This window comes from Hypanus sabinus, chromosome 13, assembly GCF_030144855.1.
Source record: "Hypanus sabinus isolate sHypSab1 chromosome 13, sHypSab1.hap1, whole genome shotgun sequence".
In the NCBI taxonomy this organism is placed as follows: Eukaryota; Metazoa; Chordata; class Chondrichthyes; order Myliobatiformes; family Dasyatidae; genus Hypanus; species Hypanus sabinus.
Genome location: NC_082718.1, coordinates 1275137 through 1294998, shown reverse-complemented (window position 1 = coordinate 1294998; position 19862 = coordinate 1275137). Strand labels below are relative to the sequence as shown.

The following is a 19862-nucleotide window of genomic DNA, read 5'->3' as shown; positions in this document are numbered from 1 at the left end:
GGGACCCCTCCACTTTGTGATTTTTATAAGTGACCTGGATGAAGAAGTAGAAGGGTGGGTTAGTAAATGTACTGATGATACAAAAGTTGGGGTTGTTGTGAACAGTCTGGAGCTCGTCATCGTCGTCTGGAGCGGGACATCGATAGGATGCCAAACTGAGCTGAGAAGTGGCAGATGGAATTCAATTCAGATAAATGTGAAGTGGTTCATTTTGGTAGGTCAAATTGGAAGACAGAATATAATATTAATGGTAAGACTCTTGGCAGTGTGGAGGTGCAGAAAGATCTAGGGGTTCATGTCCATAGGACACTCAAAGCTGCAGCACTGGTTCACAGTGTTATTAAGAAGGCACATGGTGTGTTGGCCTTCATCAACCATGGGATTGAGTTCAAAGCCATGAGGTAATGTTACAGCTGTATAGGACCCTGGTCAGATCCCACTTGGAGTACTGTTTTCAGCTCTGGTCACCTCACTACAAGAAGGATGTGGAAACTATAGAAAGGGTGCAGAGAAGATTTACAAGGATGTTGCCAGGATTGAGGAGCATGCCTAATGAGAATAGGTTGTGTGAACTTGGCCTTTTCACCTTGGAGTGACAGAGGATGAGAGGTAACCTGACAGAGCTGTATAAGATGATGAGAGGCATTGATTGTATGGGTAGCCAGAGGATTTTTCCCAGGACTGAAATGGCTAACACAAGGGCACAGAGTTTTAAGGTGCTTGGAATAAGGTACAGGGAAATGTCAGGGGTAAGTTTTTCCTTGGTTAGCTTCTTACTCCTGATATAATTATTTAATCTCTTGGCTACTTATTGTCCTCTTAATTTCTTTAAGTTCTCTCTTACATATTCTATTGATCTGTTTCCTATGTCTTCTACATGTTTTCATTTATATTTAGAACTGTTACTGCCTGTGAGTAGATGGCAAAGGCCTGCTTCAAAATGTCAATGGCTCTGATGATAATGAAGCATCACAGTGAAGCTGTGAGTTGTTATGCAAAAAACTGCTGGAAACTGCTGCTCCTCAGGGAAGCTTCTGGGATTCCAATGTACATAATATCAGTACCAACAAAGGCCAGGAAGTTTTGTACTTTGTGTAAATTCCATATTGATCACACATAGTATTGAGATCAGAGCTATTTTCAAACACAGCCACAATGGTTCTATACCAGAAATGCTGGAGAACCTACCCAGTCAAACAGCATCAATGGCAAGAAAAAAACAATTAATGTTTCATCTCAATGATCTATCATCACTAACCTAAAACAGTAACTGAGCTCTCATTCCACAGATACTGCTTGGCCGGAAAGAATGAAAGAAAGAAAAAAGGTGAGCTTTAGCTGTCCCATGTACATTAAAACATTAAAATGTACTGTACAGTGAAATGTGTTGCATGTGTCATCATTTGGAGGCAGCTCAGAAGTGTCACCATACTTCCAGTGCCAACATAGCATGCCCACGACTCACTAACACCAGCCGCATGTCTTTGAAATGTGGGAGGAAACAGAAGCACTGGGAAGAAATACACATTGTCATGGGGAGGACATACAAATTTCTTGCAGACAGTAGTGGGAATCAAACCACAATCAGTGATGCAGGCACTATAAAACCAGAAAACTCTAATGGAGATTGACAAAGCAAATTAGTGCTACAATGACAGAAATGCCCCCTTCCAGATGAAAGGTTCAACCAAGCTGCAACCTAAACTTTCTGCTGACTATTAAAGACTTAGTTATAGATTTCTGGATTGGAAAGCCTATTTCTGAAAGGTGCTATCAAAATGCAAGTGATTCATTCTATCAATTATGTTAATGAAGCATTATAACTCAGATGAAGGTGATTAACCATGATTGGACTGTGTTTGGTAATGGATAAATGCCCTACTGCTTAATCTCATCTTCAACAATTTGTAATAGCCTTTATCAAGCTAAATTTGATTAACTGCTTTTTTTTTGGTGGGGGGGGGGGGGGGGGATACCGTAATACAGAATTCTTCTAGCAAGGTACATTTCTTGGTCTGCCGAGTTCCATCAGATTTTGTGTGTGTCACCGGATTTCCAGCATCTGCAGATTTTCTCATGTTTGAAGATAAATTTCTATATATCTACCTCTCCTTTTAAGGACATAACTTTCCATGTGATGTGGAACAAGTATTTTCCAAAAATGTTTAGATGCTAATTCCTGTCCTGTATATCTTGAGGTAAACATAGGCTAACTAAGGACAGACAATTACATGTACATATAAGGTTCATTGAAATTCTGGAGCAAATGATTGGAAACTTTTTCAAAAATGTGAACTGGAAATTTGCCTGTGTGACAACTAAAATATAATAGGATGACATTGGTGGTATGATAATTGTACCTCTGTGGCTGATTCAGTAAAAAGTTAGTGATGCCCAGTGCACCCAGAAGACGGTGTGATAACATTCTTCCCCTTATAATTATGAAGTAGACCTCCCACTCTTATTGGTTTCCTTATTGCATTCAGGGGCCAAAAAGGAAAGGACTTGAATTCCTTTTCCCCATTTTTGAAATTTAACTTCTCCCAGAAGAGACACTGTTGACAGTGGCTTGGAAGCTCTAAAATTGCACTGGCTAACTGGAGCAATGGAAAGATTGAAGGATTGGCTAGTCTTTTCCTCCCTGTCATTTATCTATGCTTATAAATTTCATGCTGTGATTGTTCCTAGCTCCACGTTTCCAAAGACTCATCCTCAGTCAGAGAATAAATATGTAGTAATTCATTTTGCTATAGTTAATAAATCTTACAAAGGGCCTCAACAGGAAATGAACCTTATCAGTAGGAAGTTTAACCAATAACATATAGAGGAACTGTAGTGAACTAATGGAAAAAGAAAGCAAAAGCCACTAAGACCTGAAGTGTCTTGATACAAAATTAATGTCTCCTGTTTATAGGAACTTGCAATATCAAAGTTACCCAGTGAAAGTAAGTATGCTCACTGAAAGTAAGCATGCAGGTACAGCAGGCAGTGAAGAAAGCTAATGGCATGTTGGCCTTCATAACAAGGGGAGTTGAGTATAGGAGCAAAGAGGTCCTTCTGCAGTTGTACAGGGCCCTGGTGAGACCACACCTGGAGTATTGTGTTCAGTTTTGGCCTCCAAATTTGAGGAAGGATATTCTTGCTATTGAGGGAGTGCAGCATAGGTTTACGAGGTTAATTCCTGGGATGGTGGGGCTATCATATCTTGAAAGATTGTAGCGACTGGGCTTGTATACACTGGAATCTGATTGAAACATATAAGATTATTAAGGGATTGGGCACGTTAGAGGCAGGAAACATGTTCCCAAAGTTGAGTGAATCCAGAACCAGAGGCCACAGTTTAAGAATAAGGGGTAGGTCATTTAGAACAGAGTTGAGGAAAAACTTTTTCACCCAGAGAGTTGTGGATCTATGGAATGCTCTGCCTCAGAAGGCAGTGGAGGCCAATTCTCTGGATGCTTTCAAGAAAGAGTTAGATAGAGCTCTTAAAGATAGTGGAGTCAAGGGATATGGGGAGAAGGCAGGAACAGGGTACTGATTGTGGATGATCAGCCATGATCACATTGAATGGTGGTGCTGGCTCGAAGGGCAGAATGGCCTACTCCTGCACCTATTGTCTATTGTCAGTGGGATTACATATATAGTAATCAGTCCATTTGAAGTTAACTCACTGTATCTGAAATTCTCAGATGCTTCTGAGATGTGATAAAATTCTAGACAACTGCAAGTCCAATGGAATTATACTGTACAATCAAACTGATGAATGTAAGTACATTAAAAATTGACATTGTAAATAACATGACTATCAACTATTCAACAGGACCTGTAACTCACATTTCACAAATATACCCATATCCCTCAAAATCCTTAGTGTCAAAAAATTAGGAATACCAGTCTTCAATAACTTCAATGATTAAGTAATTACAAACATACGGCTTTGAAAATTCAGAAACTTCTGATTAAATATTCCTTCCAGATATAATGTTTTTCCACGTCAAACTCATTGTATTTTTCACCTTGAGAGGAAGGGTATCTAGCCTTCTCACAATCACACAAGAAAAAAAATACAACAAAGCAGTTTTGAACACAGCGTAAAAGAAGTTTATTCCCTACTTTTGAATATTTCTAAACTGAGCTGTCAGCCGAAATAGTCTCAAAGCATGTGAATGTTTCTTCTGGTGATGGCCAAATATAGATTCATTCATGGTCATTGCCATTTTTGTCAACATGACTGATACAGGTCAGATAAGCTAGGCATGGAAATTTGCCTAAATTTGTTTTACGATGGCAGCGCATAGTTAATGATGACATATTCTATCAAGTTTGATACATAGATAGTGTATGACCAATCTGATATTAGCGTGTCTGTCCCCTAAATATGTGCCTAAATCTCACCTGGTTGTATTGAAAGAGTCTATTGTATCTGGTTTACATATTGTTTCCACCTCCCATGAACACACTTCTTACTTCATTTTAAGTTTTAACTGTTTTGTATTAAAACAAGCATCATATCTTGACATCAATTCAAAGTTCAAGGTTAGGAAAAGTTAGTTTCTATTCCATGGATCTCACTGTTAGAGATCCCTAGACCTGATAGTGCATTTACAATATTGCAATATTGAAGATAATCCACAGAAACCCAAAACTGCTACTGAGATCTCTCAGTCAGTTCCACCAATTTTCCATTGATGGATTATAGACAAGTACGATAGCTGCTACAAACGTTTGTATGGGATGAGGTCATTTAACCTCTTGGACCTTTTCCCCAGATAACCTCAGTTCAGTTCTATATCCCTCCTTTGCTCTTCCCCTTGCTTTCTTTGCCCAGCAAAACAAATCATTCTTAGCCTTGTGGGCTCTATGCATTTGAAAAAGGAAGTTTCAAATTTCTATGTCCTTCATGTCTCAATCTTGTTCCTGAATAGTTACCTTCTAATTTTAATAAAGATGGAAATGCTGGGACTTGCCCCTTCCCATGGAAGTTTTGCATTCTACTGTGAACTCAGCTCAATTAAGTGATGGCTCCTTCTATCCAACTACCTATGTTGATGTCCACCTGAGATGTCTGATGGACTCCTTATGGAGTCTGGTGTGGCTGTTTGAGTTTCTCCAGGCTTCTCAGCTGTTACAGTAGGAATTCTCCTGATGAGGATCATAATCCACATTCAAATAAATGAGATTCACTCCCAGAAGAAGATAAATTGTTATTACTCATTTCATCTATTTCAGTTAATTAACAGGTTTCATTGACTTTGAGTGCAATGTTTTAACGTTTTAAAACAGGAAGAAAAACATTTTAAGTGTTTTTTACATGTTCCAAGAGTTATTGAGTCATAAGCAGTCATTTAATGGTACCAATTACATGTGCTAAGATGGTTGTACACTGCACTAAGCCATGCTAAAGTGCTGGTAGGCAGGCACCCAGATGAAGATGGTGTGTGGCACAGGGGGCAGCTGTCCAGCTATTTTGGACAACAAAACACCTATCCCATTATGTGCAGACACAAGATTCTGGAACCTTGAACAACATACAATCTGCTGGAGGAACTTGACAGGTAAAGCAGTGTATGGGCAGGGACTGGAGGATAAGGAATTGTCGATGCTTTGGATCAAAACCCTGCATCAGGACTAAGAACAGAGAAAAGAGAAAGTCAGTATGAAGAGAAGAAGAGAAGTGGTAAGCCATGGGCCAAAGGATGATGGCAGATAGAGCCAATTAAGGAAGGGAGGTGCAATTGGGAGATGGAGGAATGTATGTGTTGGATGGAGACAAACACAAAATAATAAAGGCAAAGCCAGAAAGGGGCAGAGGAGGTGGAATTCCTGGAGGAAAATGATTAGGAACAGAAAGACTACTAGTGCTGGAAAATTGTTGAATAAGGTTATAATGGGAACTATTAGGGGAGAGGTCAAATACAAGTGAAACCAAGACCCAATGGGGGAAATGTGTGAGTAGTAGATGGATGAACAAGAAGGGACGTGAGAAAGGAGACAAAACAGGGGGAACCAGGGGAGGATCAGATGGGGGAGAAAGGTGGGTGGGAGAGAGAGTGGGTTGGGGCAGAACTGGAGGTGAGGGATACAAGTAATTGAAAAATTCCAAGTTCAAACACATAGGTTGTGGACTATGAAATGTTGTTCCTTTAGTTTGTATTGGACCACTCCTTGGCAGTAGAGAAGGGTGAGGATGGACAGGCCATTGTGGGAATGTGAAGGGGAATTGCAACAGCATGCAACTGGGAACTCAGGTTAATCTTTATAAACAGAGCTCAGGTGTTCTGTGAATTGGTCATCTGCTTCTGTCTTCCAATTGCACATTTCAAACCCCCCCTAACAACTTCCACAAATCTGGCCCTATCACACCAACCCCCTACAACCCCTACATCTGGGCTAGAAATCACTTCTGGCCCTTTTCTCCCCCTCTCCTCTAAATACCTCAGCACCCAGTCCTGAAGGAGAGTTTCAACCTGAACCACTGACTATTCCTTTCTCCTCACAGATGCTGCCTAACCCACTGAGTACCTCAAGTAAATTCTTTGTTGCCCTGGTTAAATGTGTTTTTCTCAATTCCCCTGCTGTGAATCTTGTAAATCCATTTATCATTTTAAAAATCTCAATCTTTTCACTTTTCATTCTCATATATGTAAGTGAATACAAGGCAAGTTACTGCAATTCATGTTCACAACTGAAGTAACATACTTATAACTTACACTTTTTGCAACAGTGTGGTTCTTCTAAATCTATACTGGGTGCCTTCAAGGCCAATATATTGGCATGCAGGAAACGTACAGGAGTGAGATACTGGCTGGTTGAGTAGTGTCATAACAGCAACCTTGCACCCCACATCAGTAAGTCTAAGGAATTGACTGTGGACTTCAGGAAGGGAAAGTTGAAGGAATACACGTAAGTCCTCATCAAGGGTTTAGAAAAGGAAAGGGTGAGCAGTTTCAAGATTCTAGAAGTCAACATCTCTGAAGATCTATCCTGGGTCCAACATATTGATGCAATAATGAAGAAGACATGCCAGTGGCTGTATTTCATTAGGAGATTGGGGAGATTTGGCATGTCACTAAAGATTCAAGCAAATTTCTACAGACGTACTAGGTTGAATTTTGAGTTCAAGAGCCGAGAGGTAATATTACAGCCATTTAGGACCCTGATCAGACCCCTAGGAGTACTGTGCTTAGTTCTAGTCACCTCACTACAGGAAGGTTGTGGAAACTATAGAAAGAGTGCAGAGGAGATTTACAAGCATGTTGCCTGGATTAGGGAGCATGCCTTATGAGAATAGTTCAAGTGAACTCGGCCTTTTCTCCTTGGAGTGACGGAAGATGAGAGGTGTATAAGACAATGAGAAGCACTGATTGTGTGGATAGTCAGAGGCTTTTTCCCAGGGCTGAAATGGCTAACACGAAAGGGCACAGTTTGAAGATGCTTGGAAGTAGGTACAGAGATGTTAGGGGTAAGTTTTTTACGCAGTAAGTAGTGAGTGCATGGAATGGGCTGCTGGCAATGGTGGTGGAGGTGGATACAATAGGATCTTTTAAGAGACTCCTGGATAGGTACATGGAGCTTAGAGAAATAGAGGGCTATGGGTAACCCTAGGTAATTTGTAAAGTAAGCATATGTTTGACACAGTATTGTGGGCTAAAGGGCCTGTACTGTGCTGTAGGTTTTCTATGTTCTTTGTTGTATGTACTGTGGAGAGCACTTAACTGGTTGCATCACCGTCTGGTAAAGAGGGGCCATTGCACAGGATTGAACAAAGCTGAATGATTGGGAAACTCACCCAGCTCCATCATGGTCACTTGCCTACCCACCCTCAAGAACATTATCAAAAACTGCTGCCTCAAAAAGGTGGCATCCATCATTAAGGATACCCAGCAACAAGACTTACCTACTTTTCATTACTACCATCAGGGAGGAGGTAAAGAAGCCTAAAGAGACACTCTCAGCATTTTAGGAACAGTTTCTTCCCCTCTGCCATCAGGTTTCCGAATGAACTCACGATCACTACCTCAATATTTTTGTGCTCTTTTTGCACTATTATTTAATTTAAAGGCACAATCTAAAATGGAATCTGATCAAGACTCTGCAGAAAAGCTTTTTCTGGTTTGTATTCACTCCACTTAAGATAAAGGACAAAATTCCATTTGCCTTTTGCAAACAGAAACAAAGTGAAAGTTTGGTACAGTACCGCTAACTCACATGCTTCCTAGCCTACCTGGAGTTCATCAGCTGAGTAGTCACAAAGACATAAACTTTCAGCGATGAAAAATACATTTACTGACTCTCAAATCTTTCTCATCAAAGCATTTGTTAGTCTATTTTAGTCCTACTGTGATTTATTTCTATATCTTTACTTCCCGCAATATTTCTGTTCAGAATGCAGATTTCTGCCATTGTCCTGGTCTTGCCATATTTCAGAACATCAGCTGAGACTGTCAAACTAATCAAGTGAGGAGCAAGTCTAACTCAGTGACCCAGACAGTGTCATTCTTTGACTTGTGTTACCAGCCAATTTGCCCTCCGGCTCAACACAACCAACAAATTCTTTTTTTTTTGCTCTTACCTCAGAATAGCATGTGACAAGATAGATTGATCTTCTTGGTCTGTTTTCCCTTAGCCTAGAAATATAAAGATAATGAAGAAATGAAATAATGCAATGTAATTACAGTGATCGTTAATCCTACTCTAATGAACTTTGGCCGCCATTGGCTTATCAGTGGATTGTTCTCTTGCAACAACCCTTTTCTACCCTCTCATAAAGTCCTTTCTCATGAGGTGTACCATATTATTTTTGTGTACAACTCACAGCACCTAGCTTTCTGAATTAATTTCTGTTGAGCATTCCATGAAGAGGAACGAGTCAATCTCTACCTTGTCCTAAATCACTGCGAGAGTGACTTTTGTTTAATTGAGAAACTAAAATCCACACATTGGACTAAACTACTTTTGATGTACTATTACAATTGGGCTGGAACAAAATTGGATTCCATGAACAAAAAAAATGAGATTATAAAATGAGTTTTTGATCAACAACATTAGGGTGTTCTATACCCAGAGAAGTTAAGACTCCTCTGGGTATAGGATCAACAGGATCTCAATCAGTTCAGTATAGTTGCTGAAAAGTAGAGGAGAGTGTCACTCTTTAAAGCTCATCCATTTTGGTTGCCACAAGAGAGAGACTATGCTTTTCTGGTCTCCTGTATGATTGGTAATCCCTGAATAAAACAGCAATACCAAAGAGATGTGTCAAGGTGTTTGCCAAACACTAAAACTCCCGTGCAGCTTCAATCTTATAAACACACTTAAGCAAACACACAGATATTTATGCCAACATACACCACACTCTCCTGTATTCAGTACCATTCCCCTCAATACATCCTCCCCACAGAGGCAATGACTTAATTGCCTTCATATCTGCTTTACAGTGAGGAATAGGAGAGAAGACACCAACATGAAGGATGAGGGATTATTCTCTTATGTCCAGTGTTTCATCAAGCTGGACTAGTCAATCGTTCTCCTCTTTGATAGAAGCCACAGAGGTGCAAAAAATGATAAGAGTAGAGATTATATGAAACTTGAAATATATATTCGTTAACAGTGTTTCATTATGATATTATCCCCTTTGAGCTTATCTATAATGGACATCCTCATCATAAAAGCAGTTTTGAAGAGGAACTGAAGTGGAACTAACTTCCATTTTGACTTGGCAATGTATGGGGAAGCCTTTTTCCTTCCAAATGGACAATACAAATTAGAGTAGGAGGAGCAGAAACAACTTGATGAAGAAGTAGCTAGAAGGAGGAATGCAAGGAAATGATGAGGAGGATTGAAGATGTTGTTGATGATGACAATATAAGGGTACTATTATATCTGACATGCCATGGTACCAGGACTGAGTGAAACAGATTAGAGGAACAAGCATCAAAATGGGTATACCATCCTCTTGTGGGTTGCAGGCTGACCAAATGCGAGAAATGAGGAGAAGCACTGGAAGAAAACTGCTGCTCTGCAGCTGCAAACTACTTTGGAAGTTATGGGTAGTTTTTTTATGCTGGACTTCAGCAACAGTACATCCTTAACAACAGCACAACTTGGTTATTCAGGGCATCAAAGATTATGGGGAGAAGGCAGGAGAATGGGGTTGAGAGTTATAGTATAATAAATCAGCCATGATGGAATGGCAGAACAGACTCGATGGGCCAACTGGCCTAATTCAGCTCCTATGTCTTATGGTCTATCACATGGAACAGCTGGCTTTGGCAGTGGAGCCACTGAGAACTTATGAAGAACCCATGAAAACTCTATTCAATCTCAGGCTGAATCAGCTGGAGGTCTTGCTTCAGTCACGTGGGAACAAATGAAAGTCCACACAAAGAGCAACCTGTCACCAGGGGAAGCAGGATGATTTCATTAGGTAGTAGCATGTCATTCGTTAGCAGGTTGGTCTTCTCAGTGAATGCAAAGGACGGAACCATAACTAGTTCACAGTCAAACAAGACCCAAGAGCTGCCACACACAAGTAGCTAGTAGTTTGCATAAACACAGAAACGGTGTGTGTCTGCACACTGCTGTCTTCCGGTTGCAGAGTGATGCCATACAAGCAGATCTCTCTTTAGAGAAGAAATGATGCTTGTGAACTTGTTTCTTTTCTACAATTACAGACATGTATTCCCTGCCCCATTCTCATTCACACGATGAATTTAGCTCAGAATGCATGGAGAAATGACTTTATTATTTTGACATGTACCAAGATACAGTGAAAAGCTTGTCTTACATACTGTTCATATAGAATTGATCAAATCAGTACACAGGGAATGAGGTAGACAAGATAAAAACAGTAACAATGCAGAATAAAGAGTTGAAGCTAAAGAGAAAGTACAGTGCAGATACAGAAGAGAAATTAGCTTTATTTGTCACATGTACTTCGAAACATCAAAACATACAGTGAAATGTGTTGTTTGTGTCATCATTTGCAATGTACAAAGTGTTGCCACACTTCCAGTGCTAACATAGCATGCCCACAAATCACTAACCATAACAAAAACAACAGAAAATCTGCAGATACTGGAAATACAAGCAACACAAAAACAAAATTCTGGAGGAACTCAGCAGGCCAGGCAGCATTTGTGGAAAGTAGTACCGTCGACCTTTCGGGGCGAGACCCTTCATTAGATGAGGAGTCAGGATTAGAAGGTGGGGAGGGGGAGGGGAGAGAAATTGGGAGGGGTCAGGGGTGAAGTACTGAGCTGGGAAATTGATTGGTAAGGAGATACAGGACTAGAGAAGGGGAAATCTGATACGAGATGACAGAAGGCCATGGAAGAAAGAAAAGGGGAGAGATGTACCAGAGGGGGGCAATGGGTAGCCAAGGAAATAAGGTGAGAGAGTGAAAAGGGAATGGCGAATTGTGGGGGGAGCATTACCGGAAGTTCAGTAAATTGTTGTTCATGCCATCAGGATGGAGACTACCCAGATGGAATATAAGGTGTTGCTCCTCCAACCTGCATGTGGCTTCATCACAACAGTAGAGGCGGCTATGGATTGACATGTTGGAATGGGAATGGGAAGTGGAATGGCCACTGGCTGATCCCACTTGTTCTGGAAGATGGAGTGTAGGTGCTCGGTGAAGTGGTCTCCCAATCTCTGTCACATCTCACCGATATACAGGAGGCCAAATCAGGAGAACCAGATACAGTAGATGATCCCAACAGACTCACAGGTAAAGTGTCGCCTCACCTGGAAGGACTGCTTGTGGCCCTGAATGGTAGTGAGGGAGGAGGTGTAGGAGGCGATGTAGCACTTGCTCCACTTGCAAGGATAAGTGCCAGGAGGGGCGATTGACAAGGGAGTCATGTAGAGAGTAAACCCTGTGGAATTTAGAAAGTGGGGGGAGGGAACAATGTGCTTGGTGGTTGGATCCCATTGGAGATGGTGGAAGTTACAGAAAAGTATGTGCTGGACTTGGAGGCTGGCAGGGTGGTAGGTGATGGCAAGAGGAACCCTATCCCTGGTGGTGTGGCAGGAAGATGGATGAGGGCAGATGATTGCAAAATGAAAGAGATGTGGTTGAGGGCAAGGTTAATGGTGGATGAAGGGAAGCCCCTTTCTTTGAAGAAGGAGGACGTCTCCTTTGTTCTGGAATGAAAAGCCATATCCTGAGAGCAGGTGTGGTGGAGACAGAGGAATTGAGTGAAGGGGCTGGCATTTTTATAAGTAAGAGTTTGAGAAGAAGTATAGTCCTTAAAATGACCTGCAAATTTGAATCTTTTCATGTGATTATTTTCTAATGAAGGGTGGAACTCCAATGAGAAAGCTGAGAAAAATAAACACTATAGAATGATGAAATGAATTGTGCTCCATTAACCAGTCCTTGACAGTCCTTCTAATCATCATGTAGAAAATAACTATATATTTATTTTTATCTAGAGATACAACACAACAAGAAGTCCTTCCAGCACATCAAGCCGACATCACCCAGTTACACCTGGACTAATATAGGTTAGCAATTGTAATGCCTTTTCCACTGGAAGACATGGCAAGGAATATGATGATGATGATATGAATGGATGTTTGCAATAGGGAACAATCAATTGCATTGACTTGACTTAGCTAAAGTTGTGCTTCTTCGGAGTTGCTGATATTACACTTAACCAAGCACGTAAAGAATAGTCTAACACATTGACAATTTATGCCTTGGAGATTGTGGAAAGGCTTTCAGGTGTGTGCTGGTGACCAGGATACTGTGTTTCTGATTTGCTCGTACAGCCATTTTGGACATGACTGGTCTAACTGTCTTTATGATAATTGGAGACCAACAGAATACTGAAGATGAGAGACCTAGCTATAGTAAGATCATGGAATGCTAATAATAGATGATTCAACTCTTGGAAAAGGTAACTATCAGTGGTGTGAATTTAACTTCACACTTAAAACACATAACCAAATCAAAATGCATTCATCTTCTCTAAAAAATTCCAACAATGGAATGTTTCTCTTTGATGAACATTGACTGCAATTTTACCAAGGTTCCTCAAAGTCAAGAACAGTAATTTCATGGAAAATCAGGCATCAATTAACTGGATCAACCTTGTCCTGCTTATTGCGTACAGGATATGCTTGTACCGATTTTGTAATTCTACTAGAATAGCTTGGGTAGAATTCTGACTAGTTTTAGAGAACAAGTCTTCAGTTCTGTAGCTGAGATGTTATTTAGTACCTAAAACTTTGTTGTACTCAGTGGTCTCAGTTATATCTTGATGTGAGAATCAAATTAGCTGAAGAATGGCTTCAGTGATGGTAGATATATCACATGGAAACTGAAATGATCGTCCACTTGACACTTCTGACTGTTCATAATTATGAATGCTTTGCTCTTATCCTTAATGTCAGATAGTGTAGAGCATCCTTGTAGCCATCACCCTCAACAATAAGTACTCCATTTTGAGTACTGTCGGGGGGAGCGACCTACCTGGAGGAACAACAGTGGCCATGCCCCTGCCACTGAGTATGGACCTGTGGCTCAGAAGGGTAGGGAACTGAAGAGGATGGTAAAGCAGTATTAGGGGACTCTGTAGTCAGATGAACAGATAGGCAATTCTGTGGATGTGAAAAGGAAGTTTGCCTCCCAGGTGCCAGGTCTGAGATGTTTCTGGACACGTCTACAATATCCTGAAAAAGGAGGGTGAGCAGCCGGAAGTTGAGGTATATATTGGTAATGACAACATCGGAAGAAAAAGGGAGGAGGTCCTGAAAAAAGAACATTGGGAGTTAGGAAGGAAGCTGAGAAGAAGGAACTCAAAGGTAGTAATCTTGGAAATGCTACGTGTGCCACACGACAGTGAGGATAGGGATAGAATGAGGTGGCAGATAAATGCATGGCTGAAAAATTGCAGCAGGGAGCAGGGACTCAGATTTCTGGAAAATTGGACCTTTTCTGGGAAAATTAGGTTGATGTTGGATTGCATGAGGGGGAATTTGTTGAATGCCTACAAGAATGCTTTTCAAGCACCTTGAGCTTCAGCCTATTCAGGGAATGGCTATCTTAGACTAGATGTTATGTAATAACCCGGATCTTATTAGGGAGCTTTACTTAAAGTAATCTTTAGGAGGCATTGATCATAATCTTGAATTCACACTGCAGTTTGGGAGGGAGAAGCATAATGCACATGTATCAGCATCGCAATGGAATAAAGGGAATTACAGAGGAATGAGAGACAAGCTTGCCCAGGTGGATAGGAGGATACTGGCGGAGATTACAGCAGAGCAGAGACAGCTGAGGTTTTTGGAAATAGTTCACAAGGCACAGGATAGATATCCCCCCACAGAGAAAGAAAATCTCAAATGACAGGGGTAGGCTGACAAAGGAAGTTAAAAACTGCATAAAAGCCAAGGAAAGGGCATATAAGACAGCAAAAGTGAGTGAAAAGTTTGATGATTGGGAAGCTTTTAAAATCCAGCAAAAAGCAACTAAAGCTATAAGAAGGGAATGAAATATGAGGGCAGACTAGCCAATAATATAAAGCAGGGTACCAAGTTTTTCAGTTATATAAAGAGTAAAAGGGAGGTGAGCATTGATATTGAACCACAGGAAAATGATGTTGGTGAGGTTGTAGTGGAGGACAAAGAAATGGGAGATGAACTCAATGGGTACTTTGCATCTGTCTTCACTGTGGAAGACACTAGAAGTGTTCTTGAGGTCATGAGTGTCAGGGAGCAAGAGTGAGTGTCATTGCTAAAGGAAAAATGTGTAAGGCAAACTCAAAGGCCTTAAGAAGGGTAAATCACCTGGACAAAATGGACTACATCCCAGTCCTGAGAGAAGTGGCTGAAGAGATAATGGATGCATTGGTCATGATCTTTCAAGAATCACTAGATTCTGGGATGGACTGCAAATGTCACTCCATTCTTTTGTCGGCCAGCTAGTAGTAGTTGGGAAAGTGTTGGAATCTATTACTAAGGATGAGGTTTCGGGGTACTTGGAGACTAATGATAAAATAAGTCAAAGTCAGCATGGTTTCTCTCAAGGCAAATCTTGTCAGACAAATTTGTTAAAGTTCTTTGAGGAAGTAACAAGCAGGGTAGACAAGGAGAAGTAGTGGATGTCATTTATTTGGATTTTCAGAAGGTGTTTCATGAGGCTGCTTAACAAGATAAAATCCTCTGGCATTACAGTAAAGATATTGGTATTGGTATGCATAGCCGAATGACTGACAGACAGGAAGCAGCAAATGGGAATAAAAGGGGCCTTTTCTGGTTGGCTGCTGGTGACTAGTGGTGTTCCTCAGGGGTCAGTATTGGGGCCACTACTTTTTGCATTGTTTTTCAAAGATTTAGATAGTGGAATTGATGGCTTTGTGGCAAAGTTTCTAAATGATAGATGGAGGAGTAGGTAGTGCTGAGGAAGCAATAAGATTGCAGCAGAACTTAGACAAATCGGAAGAATGGGCAAAAAGAGGCTGATGGAATACAGTGTTGGGAAATATATGATAATGGATTTTTGTAAAAGGAACAAGAGTGCGGACTGTTATCTAACTGGAGAGAAGGTTGAAACATCAGACGTGATCAGGGGCTTACAAGCCCTCAAGCAATGCTCCCAGAAGGTTAATTTACAGGTTGAGTCTGTGGTAAAGAAGGCAAATGCAATGTTGGCATTTATTTCAAAGGGAATAGAATATAAAAGCAAGTAGATAAGGCTTTGAGATAGTGCCTTTATAAGACACTAGTCAGACCACACTTGGAGATTTGTCAACAGTTTAGGGCCTCATATCTCAGAAAGGATGTGTTGTCATTGGAGAGTCCAGAGGAGGTGTACGAGGATGATTCCAGGAATGAAGGGGTTAACATATGAGGAGCACTTATCAGCTTTGGGCCTGTACTTACTGGAATTTAGAAGAATGTGTGGGGATCTCATTGAAACCTACTAAATTTTGATAGCACTAGACAGGGTGGATGTGGAGTTGTTCCCTATGGTGGGGGATCCAGAACTAGAGGGTACTGCCTCAAAATCACAGGGAGACCTTTTAGAACAGCAGTAAAGAGGATTTGTTTTTTTAGCTAGAGAGTAGTAAATATGTGGAATGCTCTGCCACATACTGCAATGGAGGCCAAGTCCATGCATATATTTAAGGTGGTCAGGGTATTAATGGATATGGCAAGCAGGCAGTTGTATGGGATTGAGTGGGATCTGGGATCAGCCATGATGAAATGTTGGAGCAGACATGATGGGCTGAATGGCTTAATTCTGCTCCTATGTCGTATGGTCTTATGTGTTAGTCACTCAAGTGGTTGGTCTTGCTGTCATTAGGGACAGGGATTCTCTGTGAACCTCCTCTTTCCACTAGTTGTTTATAGCACCATCATGACAGTAAGTGGGAGGATTGCTGAGCTCCAATCTTACCCAATGGTTATGAGAACTTATCTCTGTCTGTTGCATGTTTTTGTTGTTTCCACTCCAATGTTTTATACAATAAAATTAAAACCAGTATTTTTTTTTTAAAAAACTGCATTTTATGGACTGACTTTAAATTCAGTCCATAAATAAAACTCATAGAATGGATTTCTGGATTACCTGCCTGATAAATCCACTGTTGTGCCACCACCTTACCATATATCATTCTTGACTGCACTGGTTAAAATAGCAGATCAGAACCACTGATGTTGAATAGCAGGCTAAAAGTTCAGTCTCTCAATAATTATGTACACATGCAAAGTAGACCTGCTCTGAGGAAATAAAAATGTGCACAGAACAAAATACAAAAATATTGCAATTAGCCACTTGGGTAATTAGATCAGTGGTTCATTCACTGATGAACTATAATCAGCGCTACAGGATGTAGAGGAATATTTGGGTCCCCTGCCTGATTCTTGGTGCATATTGAGGTGCAGAGATTTGGCTTGCACTGGTCATAATAACTGTGTAGCTTTTTCTATGATGGACACCTTAAAGCTCATGCAGATTATGTTTTCTTCTTCTGTTCAGTTAGGAAAAGTGGCTAATGATATTGAGCTGGGACACCCTCTGGTGGTCCTTCTATTCTTTTTGGACTTCAGGCTCTCCGCTTGTAGCCAACAGGCTCTGGGTCAAAATGTTGCTCCTCCTTTGGCATCAGATGCTCCCTGCAGTTCATAAGGTTGTGCACAATGCTACACAATATGATGAAGTCTCCATATCTGCTGGGTGTGCTCTGCAGGGTGCCATTAAACAGATATAAACCATGGATTCTCATTTTTCCATGACCCTCTGCATATTTTGATGACTCTTTGTTTCAGCATTTAGCTGGAATGCTAACAAGTGCGAAAAGCCAAGTCAATAAACTATAGCCTCTGTCCTGGGCTCTTTTGTGTTATTGTTCTCCAAAACAAATAACAGCGAAAGAGTCACCAGTATATACACTTGATTTTTAATACAACCATGTATGATATAGCTATAAAAAGTGTCAAATTTTACATACAGTAAAATACAATGCTTCCCCTAAAGTAACAAACCCATATGGTTACCATAGAGACATGAGATTCTGCAGATGCAGGAAATTTTCAGCAACACTCAAAAAATGCTTGAAACCCTCAGCAAGTCAGGTAGTATCTACGGAGGGGAATAAACAACAAGAAGAGTCTCATTCCATAACGTTGCTGTTTATTCCCCTTCATTAATACTGCTTGACCTGCTGAGTTCCTCCAACACTTTGAGTGTGCATTGTTCATATAGTTACCAACTATCCACAAAGATTATGTTTTTTGACCATCTTTTATTTTCTGAGATTGCCTTAACCACAAAGGAATCTTGGTCAACCCTGAACTTTCTCTTCCTAATGCATCTCATTCTGGTAGATTTCCTTCTAGCTGGCTCTGTGTCATCTGAATTGTTTCAAGGCTCCTGGACCTGCTGAACAATGCTTTGTCCAGCAAAAATCAAATGATGGAACTAATCCTGTACTTCAGCCGATGAGGTATCCTGCATATTATACTATCAACCATTATTTTCTTGAGAACGCATGCAAAGAACAAATTAAATCATTCACCCATGCAGCTTTTGACTCCAAGACTTCAACAATCTTTCCACAGCTCTACTTTGCAAATCCTTCATGGCCTGGCATTTGTAGTACAATCATATGATCATAAGACATAGGAGCAGAATTAGGCCATTTGACCTATAAAGTCTGCTCTGCCATTTCATTATGGCTGATCTATTACTCCTCTTAACCCCATTCTCCTGCCTTCTCCCTGTAATCTTTGATGCCCTGACTAATCAAGAACCTATCAACCTCTGCTTTGAACATACTCAATGACTTAGCCTCCACAGTTACCTGAGGCAATGAATTCCACAGATTCACCACCCTCTGGCTAAAGAAATTCCTCCTCATCTCTATTCTAAATAGACATCCTGCTGTTCTGAGGCTGTGCCCTCTGATCCTAGGCTCACACACCGGAGGAAACATTCTTTCCACATGCACTCTATCTAGGCCTTCCAATGCCTGATAGGTTTAAGTGAGATCCTCTCTCATTTTTCTAAACTCCAGCGAGTACAGGCCCAGAAACATAAAATGCTGCTCATATGTTAACCCTTCCATTCCCAGATTCACTCTATGAACCTCCTCTGGATTCTCTCTTATGGCTGCATATCTTTTCTTAGATAAGGGCCTCAAAACTGCTCACAATACTCAAAGTCCAGTCAGACTAGTGCCTTATAAAGCCCCACCATCACATCCTTGCCCTTATATTCTGGTTCTCTTGAAATGAATGCTAACACTGCACGTGCCTTCTTTACCACCGACTCAACCTGCAAGTTAACCTTTGGGGAAACTTGCACTCCCTTTGTATCATTGATTTTTGAATTCTCTCTTTATTTACAAAATAATACATGCCTTTATTCCTTTCCTACACTATATTCCACCTGCCATTTCTTTCCCCATTCTTCCAATCTGTCTGAGGTCTCCTGCAGGCTCCTTGCTTTGTCAATACTACCAACCCCTCCATTTCTCAAGATTTCCTCTTGAGAAAACCATTCTGACTTTATCAGACACCTCCAAGTACCTCAAAACTTCATTCTTAATAATGGACTCCAACATTTCCCCGACCTCTGAAGTGGTCAGGCTAACTGGCCTACAATTTCCTTTCTTCTGTCTTTCTCCCTTCTTAAAAGGTGGTATAACATTTGCAATTTTCCAGCCCTCCAGAACCATTCCAGAATCAAGTTCCAGAATCAATGAAAGATCATTACCAATGTCTCTGCAATGTCTCTTCAGCTACCTCTTTCAGACCCCTAGGGTGTACTCTATCTGGTCCAAGTGACTTATCTACCTTCAGACCTTTCAGCTTCCCAAGGACCTTCTCCTTAGTAATAGCAACTACACTCACTTCTGCCCCTGGGCACTCTCAAATTTCTGTCATACTGCTAGTTTCTTCCACAGTGAACACTAACACAAAATACTTAGTAGGTTTATCAGCCATTTCTTTGTCCCCCATTACTACCTCCCCAGTGTCATTGTCCAGTGGTTTGATATCCATTCTCACTTCTCTTTTACTCTTTATATATCTGAGAAAATTCATACCCTCTTTTATGTTATTGGTTAGCTTGCCTTTATATTTCATCCTTTCTCTCCTTATGGCTTTTTTAGTTGTTTTCTGTTTTGTTTTGGATTTTAAAAGCTTCCCAGTCCTTTAATTTCCCACTAATGTTTGCTATTGTATATGCTCTCTCTTTTCCTTTTGTGTCGTTTCTGACTTTATTCATCAGCCAAGGTTGCCTCATCTTCCCTTTAAAATAATTCTTCATCTTTGGGATGCATCTATCCTTCACCTTCCAAAGTTCCCCCAGAAACTCCAGCCATTGCTGTTCTCTATCATCCTTGCTAGCG

General features: G+C 40.8%; 1 protein-coding gene across 8 annotated transcripts in view; it reads right to left on the bottom strand.

Moving 5' to 3' along the window:
- shank3a (SH3 and multiple ankyrin repeat domains 3a) overlaps positions 1 to 19862 on the bottom strand; it is a 1267872-nt gene that overhangs the window by 1043141 nt on the left and 204869 nt on the right. For all 8 annotated transcript variants that reach the window (XM_059986981.1, XM_059986984.1, XM_059986980.1 and 5 more), the window contains exon 2: positions 8573 to 8627. The gene's annotated coding sequence lies outside the window, so the exon portion shown is untranslated. The remainder of the gene's footprint in view (positions 1 to 8572; positions 8628 to 19862) is intronic.